Source organism: Lathyrus oleraceus, chromosome 6 (assembly GCF_024323335.1).
Source record: "Lathyrus oleraceus cultivar Zhongwan6 chromosome 6, CAAS_Psat_ZW6_1.0, whole genome shotgun sequence".
NCBI classification, from domain to species: Eukaryota; Viridiplantae; Streptophyta; class Magnoliopsida; order Fabales; family Fabaceae; genus Lathyrus; species Lathyrus oleraceus.
The window spans coordinates 127,604,739-127,625,851 of NC_066584.1; positions in this window are offsets into that span (position 1 = coordinate 127,604,739).

A 21,113-nucleotide genomic window follows, 5' to 3' on the forward strand; every position below is an offset into this window, starting at 1 on the left:
GATAGGTGTTGTGTAACCCTATCAGTACTTATTTATTTTAGTTGTTGGGTTTTCAGAATAGAGATGGCTGGAAGAGGTAGAGATGATGCTGCGATTGCTGAGGCTCTGGGTATGCTAGCTGGAGTACTTGGAGGAAATCCGAATGTTGTGGGGATGGGAGCTGCTCGTCAGTTGAGTGAGTTCCAGAAGAACAATCCTCCGATGTTCAAAGGAGCATACGATCCAGATGGTGCTCAGAAGTGGTTGAAGGAGATCGAGAGAATCTTCCGAGTAACTGAGTGTGCCGAGAACCAGAAGGTCAGGTTCGGCACGCATATGCTATCAGAAGAAGCTGATGATTGGTGGGTTGCTACCCGCACTGAGTTGGAAGCTGCTGGAGGTGCTGAGATCACTTGGGCTGTGTTCAGAGAGAGATTTCTGAGGAAGTACTTTCCCGAGGATGTCAGAGGAAAGAAAGAAATAGAATTCTTGGAATTGAAGCAGGGTAACCGGTCTGTTACGGAGTATGCTGCTAAGTTCACAGAGTTGTCTAAGTATTATACTCCCTATGCTGAGGCTGCTGGGGAATTTTCCAAGTGTGTGAAGTTTGAGAACGGGTTGCGTCCCGAGATCAAGCAGGCGATTGGATATTAGAGGATTAGAGTGTTTTCTGATTTGGTCGACTGTTGCAGGATTTTCGAACAGGATTCCAAGGCAAGAGCTGAGAGCTATCAGCAGAGAGTTGATAGGAGAGGCAAGAATCAGATGGATCGTGGAAAACCGTATGCTGCTGGCAAAGGTTTTCAGAGACAGAGTGGGATGAAGAGGCCTAGTGGGGGAGACTCTAGTGCTCCTGTTAAGTGTTACCGATGTGGTCGGGCTGGACATCGTGTTCATGAGTGTACCAGTGCTGAGATGAAGTGTTTCAAGTGTGGAAAAGGTGGTCATTTGGCTGCAGAGTGCCGGTTGAAGACTGTGACTTGTTTCAACTGTGGAGAGTTGGGTCATATCAGTCCACAGTGTCCAAAGCCAAAGAAAGAGAATCAGTCAGGAGGCAAGGTTTTTGCTTTATCGGGTTCTGAGACTTCTGCAGATGATCGTTTGATCCGAGGTACGTGTTATATTAATGGCTTTCCTCTTGTAGCTATTATTGACACAGGTGCGACTCATTCTTTTATATCTTTGGATTGTGCTGTGAAACTTAAGTTAGAGATATCTGAGATGCGTGGTAGTATGGTGATTGATACTCCTGCGAAGGGTTCAGTGACTACTACTTCTGTTTGTTTAAGTTGTCCCTTGAGTATTTTTGGTAGAGCCTTTGGGATAGATCTTGTGTGTCTTCCATTAGTGCAGATTGACGTTATTCTGGGTATGAACTGGTTGGTGTTCAACCGAGTTTCTATTAACTGTTTTGATAAGACTGTGATATTTCCTGAGATTGAAGAAGGAAAGAGTTTGTTTCTATCAGCCAGGCAGGTGAATGAGGAAGTGGCAGATGGGGCAGAGTTGTTTATGCTGTTAGCGACTTTGGAAGCTAAAGATAAACTGGTGATTGGCGATCTAGCTGTAGTGTGTGATTTTCCTGATGTGTTTCCGGAAGAAGTGAATGAATTACCGCCAGAGCGTGAAGTTGAGTTCTCAATTGATTTAGTACCTGGTACTAGACCAATATCGATGGCTCCGTACCGTATGTCTGCTGTTGAGTTAGCTGAATTGAAGAGTCAATTGGAAGATCTGTTGGATAAGAAATTTATTCGTCCGAGTGTGTCACCGTGGGGTGCACCAGTGTTGTTGGTTAAGAAGAAAGAAGGTACTATGAGGTTGTGTGTGGACTACAGGCAATTGAATAAAGTGACGATCAAGAATCGGTATCCTTTACCGAGGATTGATGATTTGATGGATCAATTGGTTGGTGCTAGTGTGTTCAGCAAGATAGACTTGAGATCTGGGTATCATCAGATACGTGTGAAAACTGAAGATATTCAGAAGACTGCTTTCAGAACGAGGTATGGACATTATGAGTATTCTGTAATGCCTTTTGGTGTGACTAATGCGCCTGGAGTATTCATGGAGTATATGAACAGGATCTTTCATCCGTACCTAGACAAGTTTGTAGTAGTGTTTATTGATGACATTTTGGTGTATTCGAAATCTGAAGAAGAGCATGCTGAGCATTTGAGAGTGGTTTTAGAAGTTCTAAGAGAAAAGAGGTTATTTGCTAAATTGTCCAAATGTGAATTTTGGTTAGAAGAGGTTAGTTTTCTTGGTCACGTGATTTCAAGAGGTGGTGTTGCTGTTGATCCTTCTAAGATAGAAGCGGTATCTAAATGGGAAGCTCCGAAGTCAGTTTCTGAAATAAGAAGTTTTCTTGGACTTGCAGGTTATTATAGGAAATTTATTGAGGGATTTTCTAAGTTGGCGTTACCGTTGACAATGTTGACTAGAAAGGGACAAGCGTTTGTTTGGGACTCAAAATGTGAAGAAGGGTTCCAAGAGTTAAAGAGAAGGCTAACTACTGCTCCTATTCTGATATTACCGAGTTCATCGGAATTATTTGAGGTCTATTGTGATGCTTCATTGTTGGGTTTAGGTGGTGTGTTGATGCAGAATAAGCAGGTGATAGCTTATGCTTCGAGACAACTAAGGGTTCATGAGAGGAACTATCCGACACATGATTTAGAGTTGGCAGCTGTGGTATTTGTTCTGAAGTTGTGGAGGCATTATTTGTATGGGTCAAGATTTGAAGTTTTCAGTGACCATAAGAGTTTAAAGTATTTGTTCGATCAGAAAGAGCTGAATATGAGACAGAGAAGATGGTTAGAGTTTCTGAAGGATTATGACTTTGGTTTGAATTACCATCCGGGTAAAGCAAATGTAGTAGCTGATGCATTGAGTCGGAAATCATTGCATATGTCTATGTTAATGGTTAAAGAGTTGGACTTAATTGAGCAGTTTCGAGATTTGAGTTTGGTGTGTGAGAGTACTCACAATAGTGTTAAATTGGGAATGCTGAAGTTAACAAGTGGTATTCTGGATGAGATCAGAGAGGGTCAGAAATCCGATATGCTTTTGGTTGATAAGTTGACTTTAGTGAATCAAGGTCAAGGTGGTAAATTCAGAGTTGATGAGAATGGTGTTTTGAGATTTGGCGATCGGGTGTGTATTCCGGATGTTACTGAGCTTAAGAAGAGTATCCTGGAGGAAGGACATCGTAGTGGCTTGAGTATCCATCCTGGAGCTACGAAGATGTATCATGATTTGAAAAGGTTATTTTGGTGGCCGGGAATGAAAAGAGAAATTGCGAGTTTTGTTTATTCCTGTTTGACTTGTCAGAAGTCAAAGATTGAGCATCAGAAGCCGTCTGGGCTAATGCAACCGTTGGCTATTCCTGAGTGGAAGTGGGATAGTATCAGTATGGATTTTGTTTCTGGTTTGCCGAGGACAAGTAAGAGTTTTGAGGCTATTTGGGTGATTGTTGATAGGTTGACGAAGTCGGCTCATTTCATTCCGATCAGAATGGATTATCCATTAGAGAGATTAGCCGAGTTGTATATTGAGAAGATCGTAAGTTTGCATGGTATTCCGTCGAGTATTGTTTCGGACAGAGATCCTAGATTTACATCGAAGTTCTGGGAAGGTTTGCAGAGGGCTTTGGGAACTAAGCTGAGATTGAGTTCTGCATATCACCCGCAGACTGATGGTCAGACTGAGAGGACGATTCAGTCATTAGAAGATCTTTTGAGAGCTTGTGTTTTGGAAAAAGGAGGTGCTTGGGATTGTTATTTGCCTTTGATTGAATTTACCTACAACAATAGTTTTCATTCGAGCATTGGTATGGCACCGTTTGAAGCTTTGTACGGTAGGAGATGTCGGACGCCTTTATGTTGGTATGAGTCCGGTGAGAGTGCTGTGGTTGGACCGGAGATTGTTCAACAAACTACGGAAAAGATTAAGATGATTCAGGAGAAGATGAGAATTGCTCAGAGTCGTCAGAAGAGTTATCATGATAAGAGGAGGAAGTCACTTGAATTCCAAGAGGGAGATCACGTGTTTCTTCGTGTTACTCCGATAACTGGTGTTGGTCGGGCTTTGAAGTCGAAGAAGTTGACACCTCGATTTATTGGTCCTTATCAGATTTTGGAGAGGATAGGAGAGGTAGCATATCGTATCGCCTTACCACCGTCGCTTGCGAATTTGCATGATGTTTTTCATGTGTCTCAGTTGAGGAGATACATTCATGATCCGTCGCATGTTGTCCAAGTAGATGATGTACAGGTGAGAGATAACCTGACTGTTGAAACATCACCTATGAGGATCGAGGATCGAGAGTTGAAGCAGTTGCGGGGTAAAGAGATTGCCTTGGTGAAGGTAGCTTGGGGAGGACCAGCAGGTGGCAATGTGACTTGGGAACTTGAGAGTCAGATGAAGGAGTCTTATCCGGAGTTGTTCGCTTGAGGTATGTTTTCGAGGACGAAAACTCTTTTAGTGGGGGAGAGTTGTAACACCCTAACTAAAAGAAGCTAATTATTTGATTTAAATTAATATTTTATTTATTAATTTAATTGAATAATTGGAAGTTTGGATTAATATTATTATTTTGGGAATAATAATTATTGGGATTATTATTATTGGATTATTATTTTATAATTGGAATAAAAGTGGAAATCAGTAAAAAGGTCCCATTGGGTAAAAAGGTTTATTGTTTTCACGTGGAAAGGAAAAAAAAGGCAGAACGTGGAAAAGGGCAAAAAGAGAACCAGAGAACAAGGGATTGAAGGGAGGAAAAGCTTGAAGCTGCAGAATTTGCCGGATTAACTCAGGTAAGGGGGGTTTATCGTTGATTAACGGGTATTGTATGATAATATGTCATGGGTAGTGATAGACCTTTAATTTACCTTTGAATTGGATGATTATGATGAATTTGTGGAAATAATTGATGAACAAAATTGGGTGATAATCGAAAGAAATTCGTAGGAATTGTATGTGATAATGTCAGGAGTTGTGAAATCGAATAGGGAATGATACGGGTTAGATGATATGAGTGATTTCTGTGTAAATTTGGACTGTGGAAGGTGAGATCGAATAGAACTCGTAGCAGGAAAAACCATAGCAGATCTGGAAATCTGGTTTCTGGTCATACGCGTATGGCACTAGGCAATACGCGTATGGGATGGCTGGTACGCGTATGGCGCTAGGCAATACGCGTATGGATGAGGAAGATGAAATTTTGAACGTAAAATGGTCTCTGGTGGTACGCGTATGGGGAAGTGATACGCGTAGCATACGCGTATGGAATTGGGCAATACGCGTATGGCTTGGTCAGGATTTAGGCAATACGCGTATGAGCATAGGCAATACGCGTATGGGCAGGGTTGTGATTTCCTGTGCTGTTGTCGTGCAGTTTTTGACTGTTCGGGCTGAGTAGTGAGACTTAGCTGAGGTATGATGTAATAGGGATCGTTTCTCGTTGTTTTGAGTAGTATAGGTATTAGTAGAATGTGCTAATACTGTGTTTGATTTTATGGCATGTTGTGATATGCTTTTGTGATAAATGTGTTGACAATATGTGTTGGTTGGTATGCTTTATACTGTAAATGTATCAGTTATGTATGCATTAGCGAATAGACTGTTTTAGGGCTTAGAGTGTGAGCATATGTCTATTCTTGAGTTGATGTTGTTGTTGCATCGCTAGGTGATTAGCATGCATAGTTTAGCCTTTGGGGCTGTAGCTAATTCCCATTGTGAGGAATTAGTGAGTTGTGGATTGTTGTTGATGTTTGCATACTAGATGAGTAGCGTGCATAGTCTAGCCTTCGGGGCTGTAGCTAATTCCCATGGTGAGGAATTAGTGAGTGAGTCACTAGATCTCAATGAGTGGGACTAGTGAGCTCAGTAGCCGTATCCAGAGGGATCGGTGAGCTTGAACTATATGTTCGAGAATAGTCGGTACCGCATGTGTAGAGTCTCATTGCATAATGAATGCATGGCATAGCCGGTGGGGCTGTAGCTAATTCCCATTGTGAGGAATTAGTGAGTAAATCGTTGTGTTGTGTTGTTGGTATGGATTATGGGTTGAGATTATATATAGATATATATGCTATATGTTATTGCTGAGTATGATGTTGCGTTGATACTGCCGTTATGGAGTGTGTAGTCTGGTTGGGGTGATTTGATGCGTCATTTACTTAACATTACATAATGTCGTATAATGCCTGTTATATTGATTGAGGAACTCACCCTTACAACTCTTTTTCAGGTAACGAGCAGTGAGTCGAGTAGAAGCTAATGATTGGAGTCTAGTGTAGTCTCCTAGTGGGTCATGCTCTGATAGATGTAACATCGGGGTGGGATGTTTGAATATTTTATCGATTGGTTGTGAACCATTTTGCATGTAATATGTTACATGTTTGGAATAATTGAATTGATTTCTATCCGCTGCGTATTATGCAGATACTTTATGTTTTGAATTAAATAAATGAGCATGACAGGACCTATTTGATGGTTATTGTTTGATGATCGTGTGACACCCTTCGGGGCATAATTACTCTGATTATTATATGTTATTATTTTAAATTATTATTTTGGGGTATTTAGAAGGGTGTTACACATACGATGGCCAAGAAGATTCTGAGATCAGGGTATTATTGGTCTACCATGGAAACTGATTGCCACCATCACTCCAGAACTTGTCATAAGTGCCAGATCTATGCGGATAAAGTACATGTGCCTCCTGCTCCATTAAACGTGTTGACAGCGCCTTGGCCCTTTGCAATGTGGGGCATTGATATGATTGGCGAGATTAAACCTACCGCCTCTAATGGACATCGTTTCATCCTTGTTGCTATTGATTACTTCACAAAGTGGGTGGAGGCAGCCTCATTTGCTTCTGTTACTAAGAATGTGGTGGCACGATTCATCAAGAACAGCCTCATCTGCCGATACGGTGTCCCTGAGAGAATTATCACTGACAATGGCACTAATTTGAACAACAAGATGATTACTGAACTCTGCACGCAGTTTAAAATAAAACACCATAACTCTTCTCCGTACCGGCCAAAGATGAACGGCGCTGTAGAAGCGGCTAATAAGAATATTAAGAAGATTATACAAAAGATGACGGTAACATACAAAGACTGGCATGAGATGTTACCATTTGCTCTTCATGGTTATCGTACTTCCGTGCGAACTTCGACAGGGGCAACTCCTTTCTCTTTAGTCTACGGAATGGAAGCCGTTTTACCAGTGGAAGTTCAGATTCCCTCTCTAAGGATCATGAAAGAGGCGGGCTTAGACGAGGACGAATGGATTCAGACTCAACTCGATTAGATAAATTTGATGGATGAGAAGAGACTTGCGGCTGTATGTCACGGGCAGATATATCAGAAGCGCATGACCAGGGCATTCAACAAAAAGGTCAAGAGACAAGTGTATCAAATTGGCGACTTGGTAATCAAACGCATCATCCTACCACAAACTGACCCCAGAGGCAAATGGACTCCCACATACGAAGGGCCATTTGTAGTTAAGAAGGTATTCTCAGGTGGAGCCATGATACTCGCTACAATGGATGGTGAAGACTTCCCACATCCCGTGAACGCGGACATAGTAAAAAAATACTACGCATAAAAGAGACCCGCTAGATCGACGTATCTAGGCAAAAGTAAGGGCATCCCGGCGAACCAAAAGGGTTCGGGCAAAAATTAGGGATATATAAAAAAAATGTACACCCGGCAAGTCGAAAACCTGAAAAGGCGGCTTGGGCAAAAAAGGGTATCCTGGTGGACTGAAAACCTGAAAAGGCGGTCCAGGCAAAAATTAGGGATTAAAGCGTATGACTATGTCCCGTTCTCAGTCAACTTTCATCCAAGTTCGAGGGACTGACCAAGCCAATCACTTCTATCCGACAGCAAGGGATGAGATGCTCGAAGACATAATGACAGTAGTAGGCTTAAAATCAATAGGACTTCTTCCACATAGCTTTCTCTTTGTTTTCGACAATTTCCTCTTACTAGGATTTCTGTCTCCTTGTACACAAATTGCCTGTTTATAGGCCTCCTTTCAAAATCAATACAACTCTCTTTCAAAAAAAAGATGCTTTTGTTTTTACTTTTCTGTTTTGGTTGCGTAAATGTCCATTGATTTAATTTGAATTAATATGTGCATTTGAATATGACTGATGTTTACCAAAAATACATGCATAGAATAGCAATAGCAATTACTACCCGACTTCAGGATCAAGGAAAAGGTCTAATCATGCTTCCAATGAATCCGCTACCAATTCTCTTCCCCAGCAAGCCTTTTTTTTTTCCTCAGAAAATGGCAGTATCCCCAGGCACAGCCAGTTACTCCCCAACAGAGGTCGGCGTCACCAGACAGATTGATCATCTCATCCATCCCCAGCCAGGCTCTGTTGAATATTTCCACCATCAGACAGAAATCAAGCATCCCCAGCCGAGAAAGGGTCATCGACACAAATGTCTCAAATCAGTAGATGGGGATTTATTTTCCCCAGTAGAGTCCCCAAGCAGAACTTCTCATACGCATAACTCATTCATTACATCCTTTCACAGCATACGCATGCATACAACATTCACATTTATTTTAGCATAACACGAAACATCTCATGCATCATGACATAGCATGAAGCTAACTTTTTCTTTGCAGGTTAATTATCCTCCTGATATAGTCAAAGTAGAAGGTTCATTCAGACAGACACCGTTATCAATCACATTCAAGATTCAGATACATATTTCAAATACAGTTCATGGGAACATTCATTCTGACAACACTTCGATATCCTCCTAACGATGGCATCTCTAAGCCCATCCCAGACATTTATTGCAAGTACAACATATACAGGTTATCAGATACAGCCTAACGTACGGTTCATTCTGATTCAGCCCAACATATGACTTCTTCAGCAACTCCAATGCAGTCTAACGTACGACCCATTTGGACCTTCAAATCCTCAGATGCTGCCTAGCGTACGGTACATTCAGAGGTGTAGTCTAGCGTACGACTACTTTCTTTTTCAGATGCAGCCTAACGGACGGCTCATTCTACAACTCGGATACGATCTAACGTACGATCCATTCTGAACTTCAACAACCCCAACGCGGTCTAACGTACGACCCGTTTGGATCTTACAACCCTCAGATGCTACCTAACGTACGGTACATTTCTGAAGTGTAGTCTGGCGTACGACTACCGCTTTCATCATCAGATGCGGCCTAACAGACGACTCATTCTGCGACGGTCTAACGTACGACCGTTCGGATGTCCATCCCCTCAGATGCTACCTAACATACGGTACATTTCTGAAGTGTAGTCTAACGTACGACTACCCCTTTCATCATCAGATCCTACCTAACATACGGTACATTTCTGAAGTGTAGTCTAACGTACGACTACCCCTTTCGTCATCAGATTCAGCCTAACGTACGGCTCATTCTGCAACTCAGATACGATCTAGCGTATGGTCCATTCTGATCCTTTATCCCCAACAGCATATGACACACTCCGACTCCCCAGCGAAGTCGGCAGCCTAATGGATGACTCATTATTCGGTCTAATGTACGACCCAGTGTGGCACCCATGTCTTCAAATTGGCCTAATGTACGGCTCGATCTGAAGCTTTCGTCATCAAACCTCCCGGATGGCATCTTTAAGCCCATCTCCATCAAGACCAACTGTCGATTCTCAAGTGCAAATTTTTGGGGGATTCTAGTGTTCAATAATCTTCCACCTCCAGACCACGAATGGCATACACGCCATCCTAACTCTCTCGGTTCAAGAATATTGAACAGGGGCAGCTGTCATACCCCAAAAATTACCCATCATTTTTCCTAAAAAAAAAAAATATAAAAAAAAAAATAAAAATAAAAATAAAATAAAAAAAAAAACGAAAAAAAAAACGAAAAAAAAAAGAAAAAAAAAAAGAAAAAAAATTTAATTAATTAATTAATTAATTAATTAATTAATTAAATAATTAAAATAAATAAATAAAATATAACAAATTATTTTGGACTTGGGTCTCCCTCATTCCAAGCCCATTACCCACGAAATTAGTCTATAAATACTGAAGTTTCAGTAGGGGAGTTAGACTTGGAGTTTACACTGGGAGATTCACTGGAGAGACTTGGAGTTTACACTGGGAGATTTACTGGAGAAAGAAGGAAGAGAAGCAAAACACTCTGAGGTTTCCTTGGAACAAAACCTTGAGGAAAAAGAAAGAGAGAGAACAGAGAAGGACGGATAGAAACTTTGGCATAGGAACCCTGCCTACCCGGAGAATTCAGAGTAAAGAAACCCTGAAGGCAGCCCATCTGCACCGAAGTCATCGCCGTCCAATTCCCGCTGCCTAACTTATTCCGATACTACAAGTGGTCAATCCCTTCAACCTTGAATTGGCAAACAGGTTTGCGTATCTCTATTGTTTATACTTTCAATTGGCCATATCTACATATATAATGCATCATGATTAAATGTTGATATATAATTTGCTTTCGTATGGGAATTTAAATATGCCTGAATACCCTGAATGTTTGACCATGTTATTCCTGTGATAAAATGCCATAAAATTCAAAGTTCCTAACATGGGGCTGTTTTCAAATTCAAAATCCGTGGCCTTCGCTAGGCGAGGCAGAGGCGAACGAGACAGTACCTGATTCTTCTAGTCTGTTTTTTTTATGTTTTTATCATAGCCATGCATTATTCATCCTATCCTATTTATTGTTGTGATATTTCTCCGGTGTAATCTTCGATTGCACCCTGATTTGGTGTTCTGACATGTTTCTTTTTTTGAGTTTCGTAAAGGTTCACATATCCCAGGAAAAGGTTATTGGCTAGGTATTCCACTTTATTTGTGGGATACCCTTGTGGAGTTTCACCCTAAATTAATTTTTTAATGTATTAATTTCTAATGTATTAATTTTTTAATATATTATTTTTAATAATTTTAATGTGGAGTTTCATCCTAATTATATAATTAATTGTAAAACTTTGCCTTTGAATAAGTGATCTTGGACCTCTCTTTGTTGCCTTACGATTACGATATTACGGTCATGTCCCGCGAACGTGGGGATACCCTTAGCAAAGACCCTTCGGTTAAATCATCATAAAATAAATTATAGTCCCTCGGATGTTGCCTTCGAATATACAACTTTGTCCCTCGATGACCCTCCGATGTTGCCTACGGTTAAATGATGATAGTCCCTTCGAATGCTAAGGTATCCTCATAACTGTTGCCTTCAATGACCAATCGATGACCCTACGATGACCCTTTTACATCCAAAGGATAAAAATACTTATTTCTCAATAATAAGGACAGTTTTACCCTCATAAGGATAGGAAATACTCATAAAGACCTTGGGTCGGTATAACTCTTAATTGCTGGCTCACAACCTAAAACATTTTTTCACACCTCACACCTTTCAAAATACCTTCAGAAAATCACCACTTGGTATACATTCATACTAGAATCATTACCGAGTTATATTTTTCTAAACAATTTTCAAAACTAAACGAGATAATCACTTTGTATACATTCATACAAGAATCATTACAAAGTTAAATTCTCTTTTCAAAACAATTTTTCTAAACAATTCACAAACACTTTTTTTTTTCAGACAAAAATAATATAAGTGATCGAGCAATTAAGAGCCCATGGATAACCATGGATACAAAGGGTGCTAACACCTTCCCTTTGTATAATGTACCTCCCGAACCCAAAATCTAAATTAAGGTCTTTCCTGTTCTTTTCCACCTTTCCTTATTGGATAAAAGAAAAGTCGGTGGCGACTCTTGCTAACCGCGACATTGCGATTAAAACCACAAAAAAGTCCAGTTCACCGTATGACACCATCCATTGTAGCAAGTCTCATGGCTCCACCAGAGAATACTTTCTTAACTACAAATGGCCCTTCGTATGTGGGAGTCCATTTGCCCCTGGGATCACCTTGTGGTAGAATGATACGCTTTATTACCAAGTCGCCAATTTGATACACCTGTCTCTTGACTCTTTTGTTAAATGCCTGGGTCGTGCGCTTCTGATATATCTGTCCATGACAAACAGCCGCAAGTCTCTTCTCATCGATCAAGTTTATCTGGTCGAGTCGAGTCTGAATCCATTCATCTTCATCTAAGCCCGCCTCTTTCATAATTCTTAGAGAGGGAATCTGGACTTCCACTGGTAAAACGGCTTCCATTCCGTAGACTAAAGAAAAAGGAGTTGCTCCTGTCGAAGTGCGTACTGAAGTGCGATAACCGTGAAGAGCAAACGGTAACATCTCATGCCAGTCTTTGTACGTCACCGTCATCTTTTGTATGATCTTCTTGATATTCTTATTAGCAGCCTCCACGGCACCGTTCATCTTTGGCCGGTACGGAGAAGAGTTATGGTGTTTTATTTTGAACTGCGTGCAGAGTTCAGTAATCATCTTGTTGTTCAAATTAGTACCATTGTCAGTAATAATTCTTTCAGGGATGCCATATCGACAAATGAGATTATTCTTGATGAATCGTGCCACCACATTCTTGGTGACAGAAGCAAATGAGGCGGCCTCTACCCACTTTGTAAAGTAATCAATAGCGACAAGGATGAAGCGATGTCCATTAGAAGCGGTAGGTTTAATCTCCCCAATCATATCAATGCCCCACATTGCAAAGGGCCAAGGTGCGGTCAACACGTTCAATGGAGCAGGAGGCACATGTACTTTATCCGCATATATCTGGCACTTGTGACAGGTTCTGGAGTGATGATGGCAATCAGCTTCCATGGTAGACCAATAATACCCTGATCTCAGAATCTTCTTGGCCATTGTATGTCCACTAGAGTGAGTCCCAAAAATACCGTCATGCATGTCTTCCATAATCTTTTCTGCTTCTTTTTTATCCACACAGCGAAGCAAAGTTGAGTCATGATTACGCTTATATAATATTCCATTACTCAGAAAGAACTTAGCGGAGAACTTCCTCAGGAATTTTCTGTCATTGATGGATGCCCCTTCAGGGTATTCCTGAGCTTCTAAATATCTTTTTACTTCGTGGAACCAGGGTTTTTCCCGTACTCCCTCAGTGTTAAGTTCATAACAGTATGCTGGTTCATCTAGTCGCTCAATGGTGATCCTGGGAGCTTCATTGTCCCATCTGACTCTGAACATAGATGACATGGTAGTTAATGCGTCTGCCAACTAATTCTCTTCTCGTGGGATATGTTCGAATGTAATCTCTTCAAAGTATGGGATTAATGTCATCACCCGTTCTCGGTAAGGGATGAGATTCGGATGCTTAGTTTCCCATTCTCCTTTGATCTGACTGATTACTAATGCTGAGTCTCCGTACACACTCAAAAACTTGACCCGCCGGTCTATAGCAGCCTTGAGTCCCAAAATACATGCTTCATACTCAGCCATATTATTGGTACAATGAAAACATAGTCTAGCAGTAAAAGGCGTATGGTAACCCTCGGGAGAAATGATTACCACACCAACACCATTGCCCAATGCATTAGATGACCCATCGAAAACCATAGTCCATCGGGATCCTAGTTCGGGTCCTTCATCCGGTCCAGGTTCTTCATAATCAGTAACAAGCATGACATCCTCATCTGGGAACTCAAAATTTATAGATTGGTAATCATCCACTGCTTGATGAGCCAAATGATCGGCTAGCACGCTTCCTTTGATTGCTTTCTGGGTAGTATACTGGATGTCGTACTCTGTTAGAATCATCTGCCATCTTGCTATTCTTCCGGAGAGAGCGGGTTTCTCGAATATGTATTTGATGGGATCCATCTTAGAAATCAACAAAGTGGTATGATTCAACATATACTGTCTTAGTCGGCGAGCAGCCCAGGCCAAAACACAGCAAGTTCTCTCGAGCAGCGAGTATCTTGTTTCACAGTCGGTAAACTTTTTGCTCAGGTAGTATATGGCATGCTCTTTTCGACCAGACTCGTCATGTTGCCCCAATACACACCCCATTGAATTTTCTAACACGGTCAAATACATGATTAGAGGTCTTCCTTCAACTGGTGGTAGCAGAATTGAAGGTTCCTGGAGATATTTCTTGATTTTGTCAAAAGCTTCTTGGCATTCATCATTCCATATCATCTCTTGATTCTTCCTCAGCAGTTTGAAGAGGGGTTTGCAGGTAGCAGTCAAGTGGGAGATAAATCGGGCAATATAATTCAAACGTCCCAAGAAACCTCTGACTTCCTTATCTGTACGGGGAACTGGCATTTCTTGAATAGCTCTCACCTTGGCCGGGTCGACCTCAATCCCTTTACCACTGACAATAAAGCCCAAGAGTTTACCGGATCTTACTCCAAAGGTGCATTTGTTCGGGTTCAATCTCAACTTGTACTTCTTCAACCTCTCAAACAGTTTGTATAAATGATCGAGATGTTCTTCTTCAGTATGAGATCTGGCTATCATGTCATCCACATATACCTCTATTTCATGATGGATCATGTCATGGAACAAAACCACCATAGCACGCTGGTATGTTGCCCCGGCGTTCTTTAAACCAAATGGCATTACTTTATAACAGAACGTGCCCCATTGCGTTACAAACGTAGTTTTCTCCATGTCCTCAGGCGCCATCTTAATCTGGTTATAACCTGAGAATCCATCCATGAATAAGAATACCTTGTGTTGAGCGGTGTTATCTACCAGAACATCAATGTGCGGAAGTGGAAAGTCGTCTTTGGGACTCGCTTTATTCAAATCTATGTAGTCTACACACATTCGCACCTTGCCATCCTTCTTCGGCACTGGTACTACATTAGCAACCCATTGAGGATAAGAAGTAACAGCCAGAAAACCTGCATCAAATTGTTTCATAACCTCGGCTTTGATTTTCTCAGACATTTCAGGACGCATGCGACGAACCTTTTGCTTAACAGGACGACATTCTTCCCTCGTTGGCAGTCGATGCACTACTATATCGGTATCCAGTCCTGGCATGTCTTCATAAGACCAAGCAAAAATCTCTACATAGTCATGCAACATCTGAATCAACCTTCTCTTGACACTGTTTTCCAAGCCTGCTCCTATTTTGACTTCTTTCTTGTTTACCTCAGTACCCAGATTTACAGTCTCAACTGACTCCTCGTGTGGCTGTATAGTCCTTTCTTCCTGCAGTAACAGTCTGGCAAGTTCTCCAGGTACTTCACAATCTTCCTCACTTCCATCCTCGGCTTGGTAGATCGGATTTTCAAAGTCATAATGAACAGTAGTAGAACTATTGTCAACAGGATCCAGAGTGGGTATGGATCTGCAATTCGTTACGTGAGTGTGTGTAAGAAAACATAGCTCGTTTGGAAGATGACAAAAAAGATAAAGAGCGCAATATTTGAATGCAAAAAGTCCATTGATTTATTGAATATGAATATGCTTATGAAGATGCCAAAACCCTTAACAAATTAGCTATTGTGCCCCGGGCATAGACACAACGCTTGGAGAAGTTCAATTGTAAAAAAAACAAAAATTTGCAACACTAAAATAGACAATAACAATTACTCCTGACTAAAGGAAATCAGGATAGTGTCTTCAGCCTTCCAATTATTGAGTCCGTCGCCAATTGTTGGGAAAATCCAGCTATCCAGGTCGCAATCGCTGTCAGCATCTTCTACAGCATTAATTTGACTCTTGGCTACCTTCTCAGAGCTAAACCCCAGGCCAAATTTGTCAGACTTGTAGGGTACGTTGATCAGTTGACCCCAACCAGTACGACCACCATTTTCAACCACGGCTTGAGCGTCCTTCAGAGAAATCATAGCAGGAGGAGCACGAATAACCTTGGGTACACAGGAAGTTGGCTTAAGGACATGATTGGTCGGAGGAACTACTTCAAATGACTGACAAGGAGTCTCAATGAATTCACCATCCATCTCGACGTATCTGAAGGTATGCACACTACTGACAATGTACTCTTCTTCTCCACACACGGTGACAATTTTGCTCTTTATGGGATACCTCAACTTTTGATGGAGAGACGAGGCTACAGCGCCTGCCCCATGAATCCAAGGACGTCCCAGTAAGCAGGAATAGGCAGGACGAATGTTCATTACATGGAAGGTAGTGTTGAAGACTTGAGGTCCTATCTTGATAGGCAGGACTACTTCGCCATGGACAACACTCTTCGCACCATCGTAAGCACGTACCACAATGTCACTAGGTTTCAGTTCAATGCTTTTACAATCCAGCTTATCCAGCACGGCTGTCGGCAGCACATTCAAGGAAGAGCCATTATCGATCAACACATGAGACAAAGTGATTCCCCTACACTCAATGGAGATATGCAGGGCTTTATTGTGATTCTTTCCTGCTGGTGTCAGATCAACGTCGGAAAAGCCTAGGCCATTGTCAACAGCCAAGTGAGCAACATAATGTTCGAACTGATCGACAGATGTCTCCTGAGGTACATGAGCGGTCTTCAAGAATTTTATCAATGCATTGGCATGAGGTTCAGAAGATAACAGCAAGGATAACATCGAGATCTTAGACGGGGTATGCCCCAACTGTTCTACAACATCAAAATCACTCTTGCGAATGATTTTCAGCACTTCTTCCATTTCTTGTTTGGCAACATCTTCGGGAGTAACTTCGACCGGTGTCTCTGACTGAGAAGGATTGACTGGTTCCTTTCCTCGAGTTTCAAGGACAGGAGGTGAGATTTCTGGAGAGAAGATCCTTCCACTTCGAGTAATTTTACTAGTCCCAACGATGCCATTAGGATTAGTAGAATTGTCAATTTGCTTTACGCCATGGACGTAAACATCACCGCCATAATTCCACGGAATAGCTTTGCTTGAGGAATACGGGATCGGGCCAGGTGCAGTAATGATTAGGGGAGCTACCCTGGGCTCAACAGTAATCTTCACAGGCGCCCTAGTAGCGGTAATCTTCACTGGAACTTTGGACCTAGCAATCACAGATATTTCTTCAATAGGGTTTTCCGCCTTAGGAATCTTTTCGAAGAGAACTGTACGATCATCCATCAGCCGTTGAATACCATTCTTCAATTCCCAACAATCATCTGGTTGGAATATACAGAGATTGCAATCTTCAGCACAACCTGGAAATAAACCAGCTTGCAATAAATTCCTCTTTATGATCGGGAGAGGAGATATTAAGTCCGCCACATTGGAAACATGATCGTCGTCATCCACGGCATTAACCGTCTTGTCATGATTAGGCATAGGAGAAGTGATGACATTAGGGGTCTCCGGAGGCTCAAACTCAATTTCTCCAGCTTCGATCATATCCTGAATCTTATTCTTCAATGACCAGCAATCGTTTGTATCATGCCCGGGGCTATCGGAGTGATATGCACACCTGGCATTAGGGTTATAACGAGAAGAAGTAGTGTTGGGATTCGTAGGAGGATCTCTGAGGGTGATCAAATTTGCCTTTAGCATTCCCTGCAGTGCCTGTGCCAAGGTCATATTGATCCTGGTAAACTGCCTTCTTGGCCTCTCTTGTTTGGGCTGGAAGTTTTGAGATGGTGGTGCTGCAATCGTAACTGCTCCAATGTCATGGTCACGGTTTTTCTTGTTACGACCCTTTTGACCGTACACAGCATTTGATTCATTCCTCCCCTGAGAGGACCTTTTGGTGCTTGCAGAGGTAGCCGCCTGTATCTTTCCACTTCGGATGCCGCTTTCAACACGTTCACCTGTTAATATAAGTTCAGTGAAACCTGATGAAGAACTTCCCAGTAGATGGCTGTAGAATGGGCCGGTCAGTGTGCCCATGAACATGTCCACCAATTCTCTGTCAGTCATAGGGGGTTTGACTCTGCCAGCCAAATCTCTCCACTTTTGAGCATATTCTTTAAAGCTTTCTTTAGATCCCATAGTCATATTCTGCAGCTGTAGCCGGGTAGGTGCTAGTTCAGAGTTATACTGGTACTGTTTATAGAAAGCTGTTGCTAAATCAGTCCAGGTGCGGATGTCAGAGCTCTCGAGCTGATAATACCATTCCAACTGTGTGCCAGACAAGCTCTCTTGGAAGAAATGGATCCATAGCTTCCTGTCAGTGGTATGCGGCTGAATCTTTCTCACATAAGCTCTCAGATGCATCTGAGGACAGGACGCACCATCGTACTTAGTGAAAGTGGGGATTTTGAATTTGCGAGGAATGGTCACATCGGAGACCAGACCCAAACTTTCGAAATCCAGACCGGGCGCCTTCTGACCCTCCATAGCTAGCATACGTTCTTCCAGCAACTTGTACTTATCATCTCTTGGAGAGTACTGTTCATTTTCATAATCTTCATCGTCATCCTCAGGGTTGGAGAAATCAACATTCTCTTCCTCTGAATCATTCTCCGCCCCCTCTTCTGGACCATTCGGGATTCCAAACTTGACTCCTGCGGCCTGTCCTTTACGCCTTCTTCCCGGGTTAATGAAACTCACAGCTTTCTTGTCTTTCTTCTTTTCGAGCAAAAGAGCCTTCAGTTCCTCCTGCCCCTTGGATAAGCTTAGCATCATCTCCTTGAATTGAGCATTCTGAGTCTGGAGATCTTTGACAGTTTGTTCGAGATCCATTTTTCTGTTTGTAATGAAGACCGTGAGAACATTGAACTTGTAGAATACCTGTTATGCAGTGTTATGTTATGTTATGCAATGCATGAAATGTTTTCAAGGACTTTTGGAATTTAGCTTTGCGTAAATCACCAACAAGAGAGAAATGTTTATTGCTAATTTCTTTGATCAATGTTCATTACAAAAGGAATAATAATAAAAATACAATGAAAGCTCAAGTCTCCCAGGGGCGACTTCTTTTTGGGCGAAGATACGCATTGAGTCTTCGTTCCTCATTAAGCTGACTGGTAAGTTCTAACACTTTCTTCCTTTCTGCGACGAACTGAGTCTCGAAAGTATCCCTTTCTTCTCTCAACTGGATCCAGGATCTCTTTAGTTCCTCAACATTGGTAGGCATATCTGGATAAGGAATGATCTGAGGAGCACCTCCTTCAGCTTCAGGTTCGACAATCTGAGGTCCGATTGCAAGATATGGCATGACAAGTTCACGAGCTCTGGCGCGTACCCATCTGAGATAAGGTTCCATAGGAATAAAATTTTTCTGTCCTAACGTACCTCTCTTCACCATGCCCCAAGCTCGTACAAATCTTTGACGGAGGCCTTGGGAATCGTTGTCATAGTCGAACACAATGCCTTCGATGATCATTTCATGTGGACCATCTCTTCGAGCACAACCAAACTGTCGCAGAGCTAAAGCAGGATTATAAGTAATACCTCCTCTTATTCCTAGGAGTGGTACATTAGGGAACTCGCCACAACGGTCAATGATGATAACATTTTCCTTGAACTGAGGACACCAACAGATGTCTGGGTGGGAGAGCGACATTATCCTTTGAGACCATTTCAAATTCTGCTCGTTCTTCAAGACCGATTGAGGAAGGTGCGAAATAAACCACCTAGACAACAAAGGTATGCAGCACATGAGAGTCCCTTGCTTCTTCATGGTACGAGTGTGGAGGGAATGCAAAATGTCTCCCAGCAAGGTAGGTACAGGGTTATGAGTGAGAAATATCTTAATAGCATTCATGTCTATGAATTGGTCTGGATTAGGGAATAACACCAAGCCATAGATTAGCAATGCCAGGATGTCTTCGAAAGCACGGACATTCATAACTTTTAAGAATTCTCGGGCCTTATTTGTCAGGAATTTGGCAAGTAAACCCTTAACTCCACTCCTTGTTACCCAATTAGCTTCAATGTCGGACTTCGTCATGTGTAAAGCTGCGGCAACTTCTTCAGACTTCGGAACCTTTTCTAAACCACTGAACGGTAGTTGATCAAGGATAGGTATCCCAAGCAGTCTGGAGAATTCTTCCAATGTGGGTACCAACTGATAATCTGGGAATGTGAAGCAATGATGTTTAGGGTCGAAGAACTGGAATAAAACTCTCATCATATCTTCTTTGACACCAGTGGTAACCAAATTGAGGAGAGAACCGTGTTTCTTGATGAACTGCGCATGATCGGAAAGTTCTGACACTAAGTTCTTGAGTTGAGGAGCGATTGCTACAAAATTGATCCGGATGGTCTTCCTGGGAGCCATAGCTTTACAAAACAGAGCAAAGTTAAATCCCTAAGTCCTTGAAATGGTTAGTACAATGTTATGATGTCATGATGTTATGATGTTATGATGTTATGAAGTTAAATAAATAACAAGCGCAAGCAAGTCACACAACCATCATTCCTAGGTTTTAAGGCTTGCATGAGTTTCATAGGTAAGTACCCTCCCCACTGAAGTTTAGTTGGTTCAACCTGTCCTAGAATAGTAACCGGGTTCTAAAAGGATCTCCAATCATTGACCTTCCCTCAAGTCCACTTCAGTGCAACACCAAGTGGTTGACCGAAGCTTCCCTAAAGTCCAATCTCAAGGAGTGTAGTATCGAGTATCAACCAACCCCAGTCGGAACCGAAGTCAGTTATCTCACTACTTTCTAATGGCCAGGATGAGTCAATTAGGGTTCTAAAGGTCTGGTTAATGCTTTAATGACACCATGCGGAAGCCAAATTTTTCCTCAAGTGAACATGAGGAACATCAGGACATCCAAAGTGTCACATTAACCGTAGCCATCATTTTAACCATTCCAGTATACGCCGGATAGTCGCGATGATCTATTGCTACTTACCTAAGGTACACCAGATCCGGGTGTAGGATCTTTCACTCAAAAATACCCAAGCAGTCCCTTAAAAGTAAATCAGACAATTTGGAATAAGTGATCTTGTTTTTAAGGTAACCTCTCTTTTTAAAGTATCCCCAGCAGAGTCGCCAGTTCTGTCATACGGTGAACTGACTTGGGGTATTTTGCTTTTTATCGCAATGTCGCGGATAGCAAGAGTCGCCACCGACTTTTCTTTCATCCAATAAGGAAAGGTTGAAAAGAACAGGAAAGACCTCAATAGATTTTGGGTTCGGGAGGTACATTATACAAAGGGAAGGTGTAACACCCTTCTTAATACCCCAAATATTTAATTAAAATAATAAAAATATCAATCAGAGTAATTATGCCCCGAAGGGTGCCACACAATCATTTCATAACAATCATCAAAATATCCTGTCATGCTCATTTATTTAATCAAATAAAACATT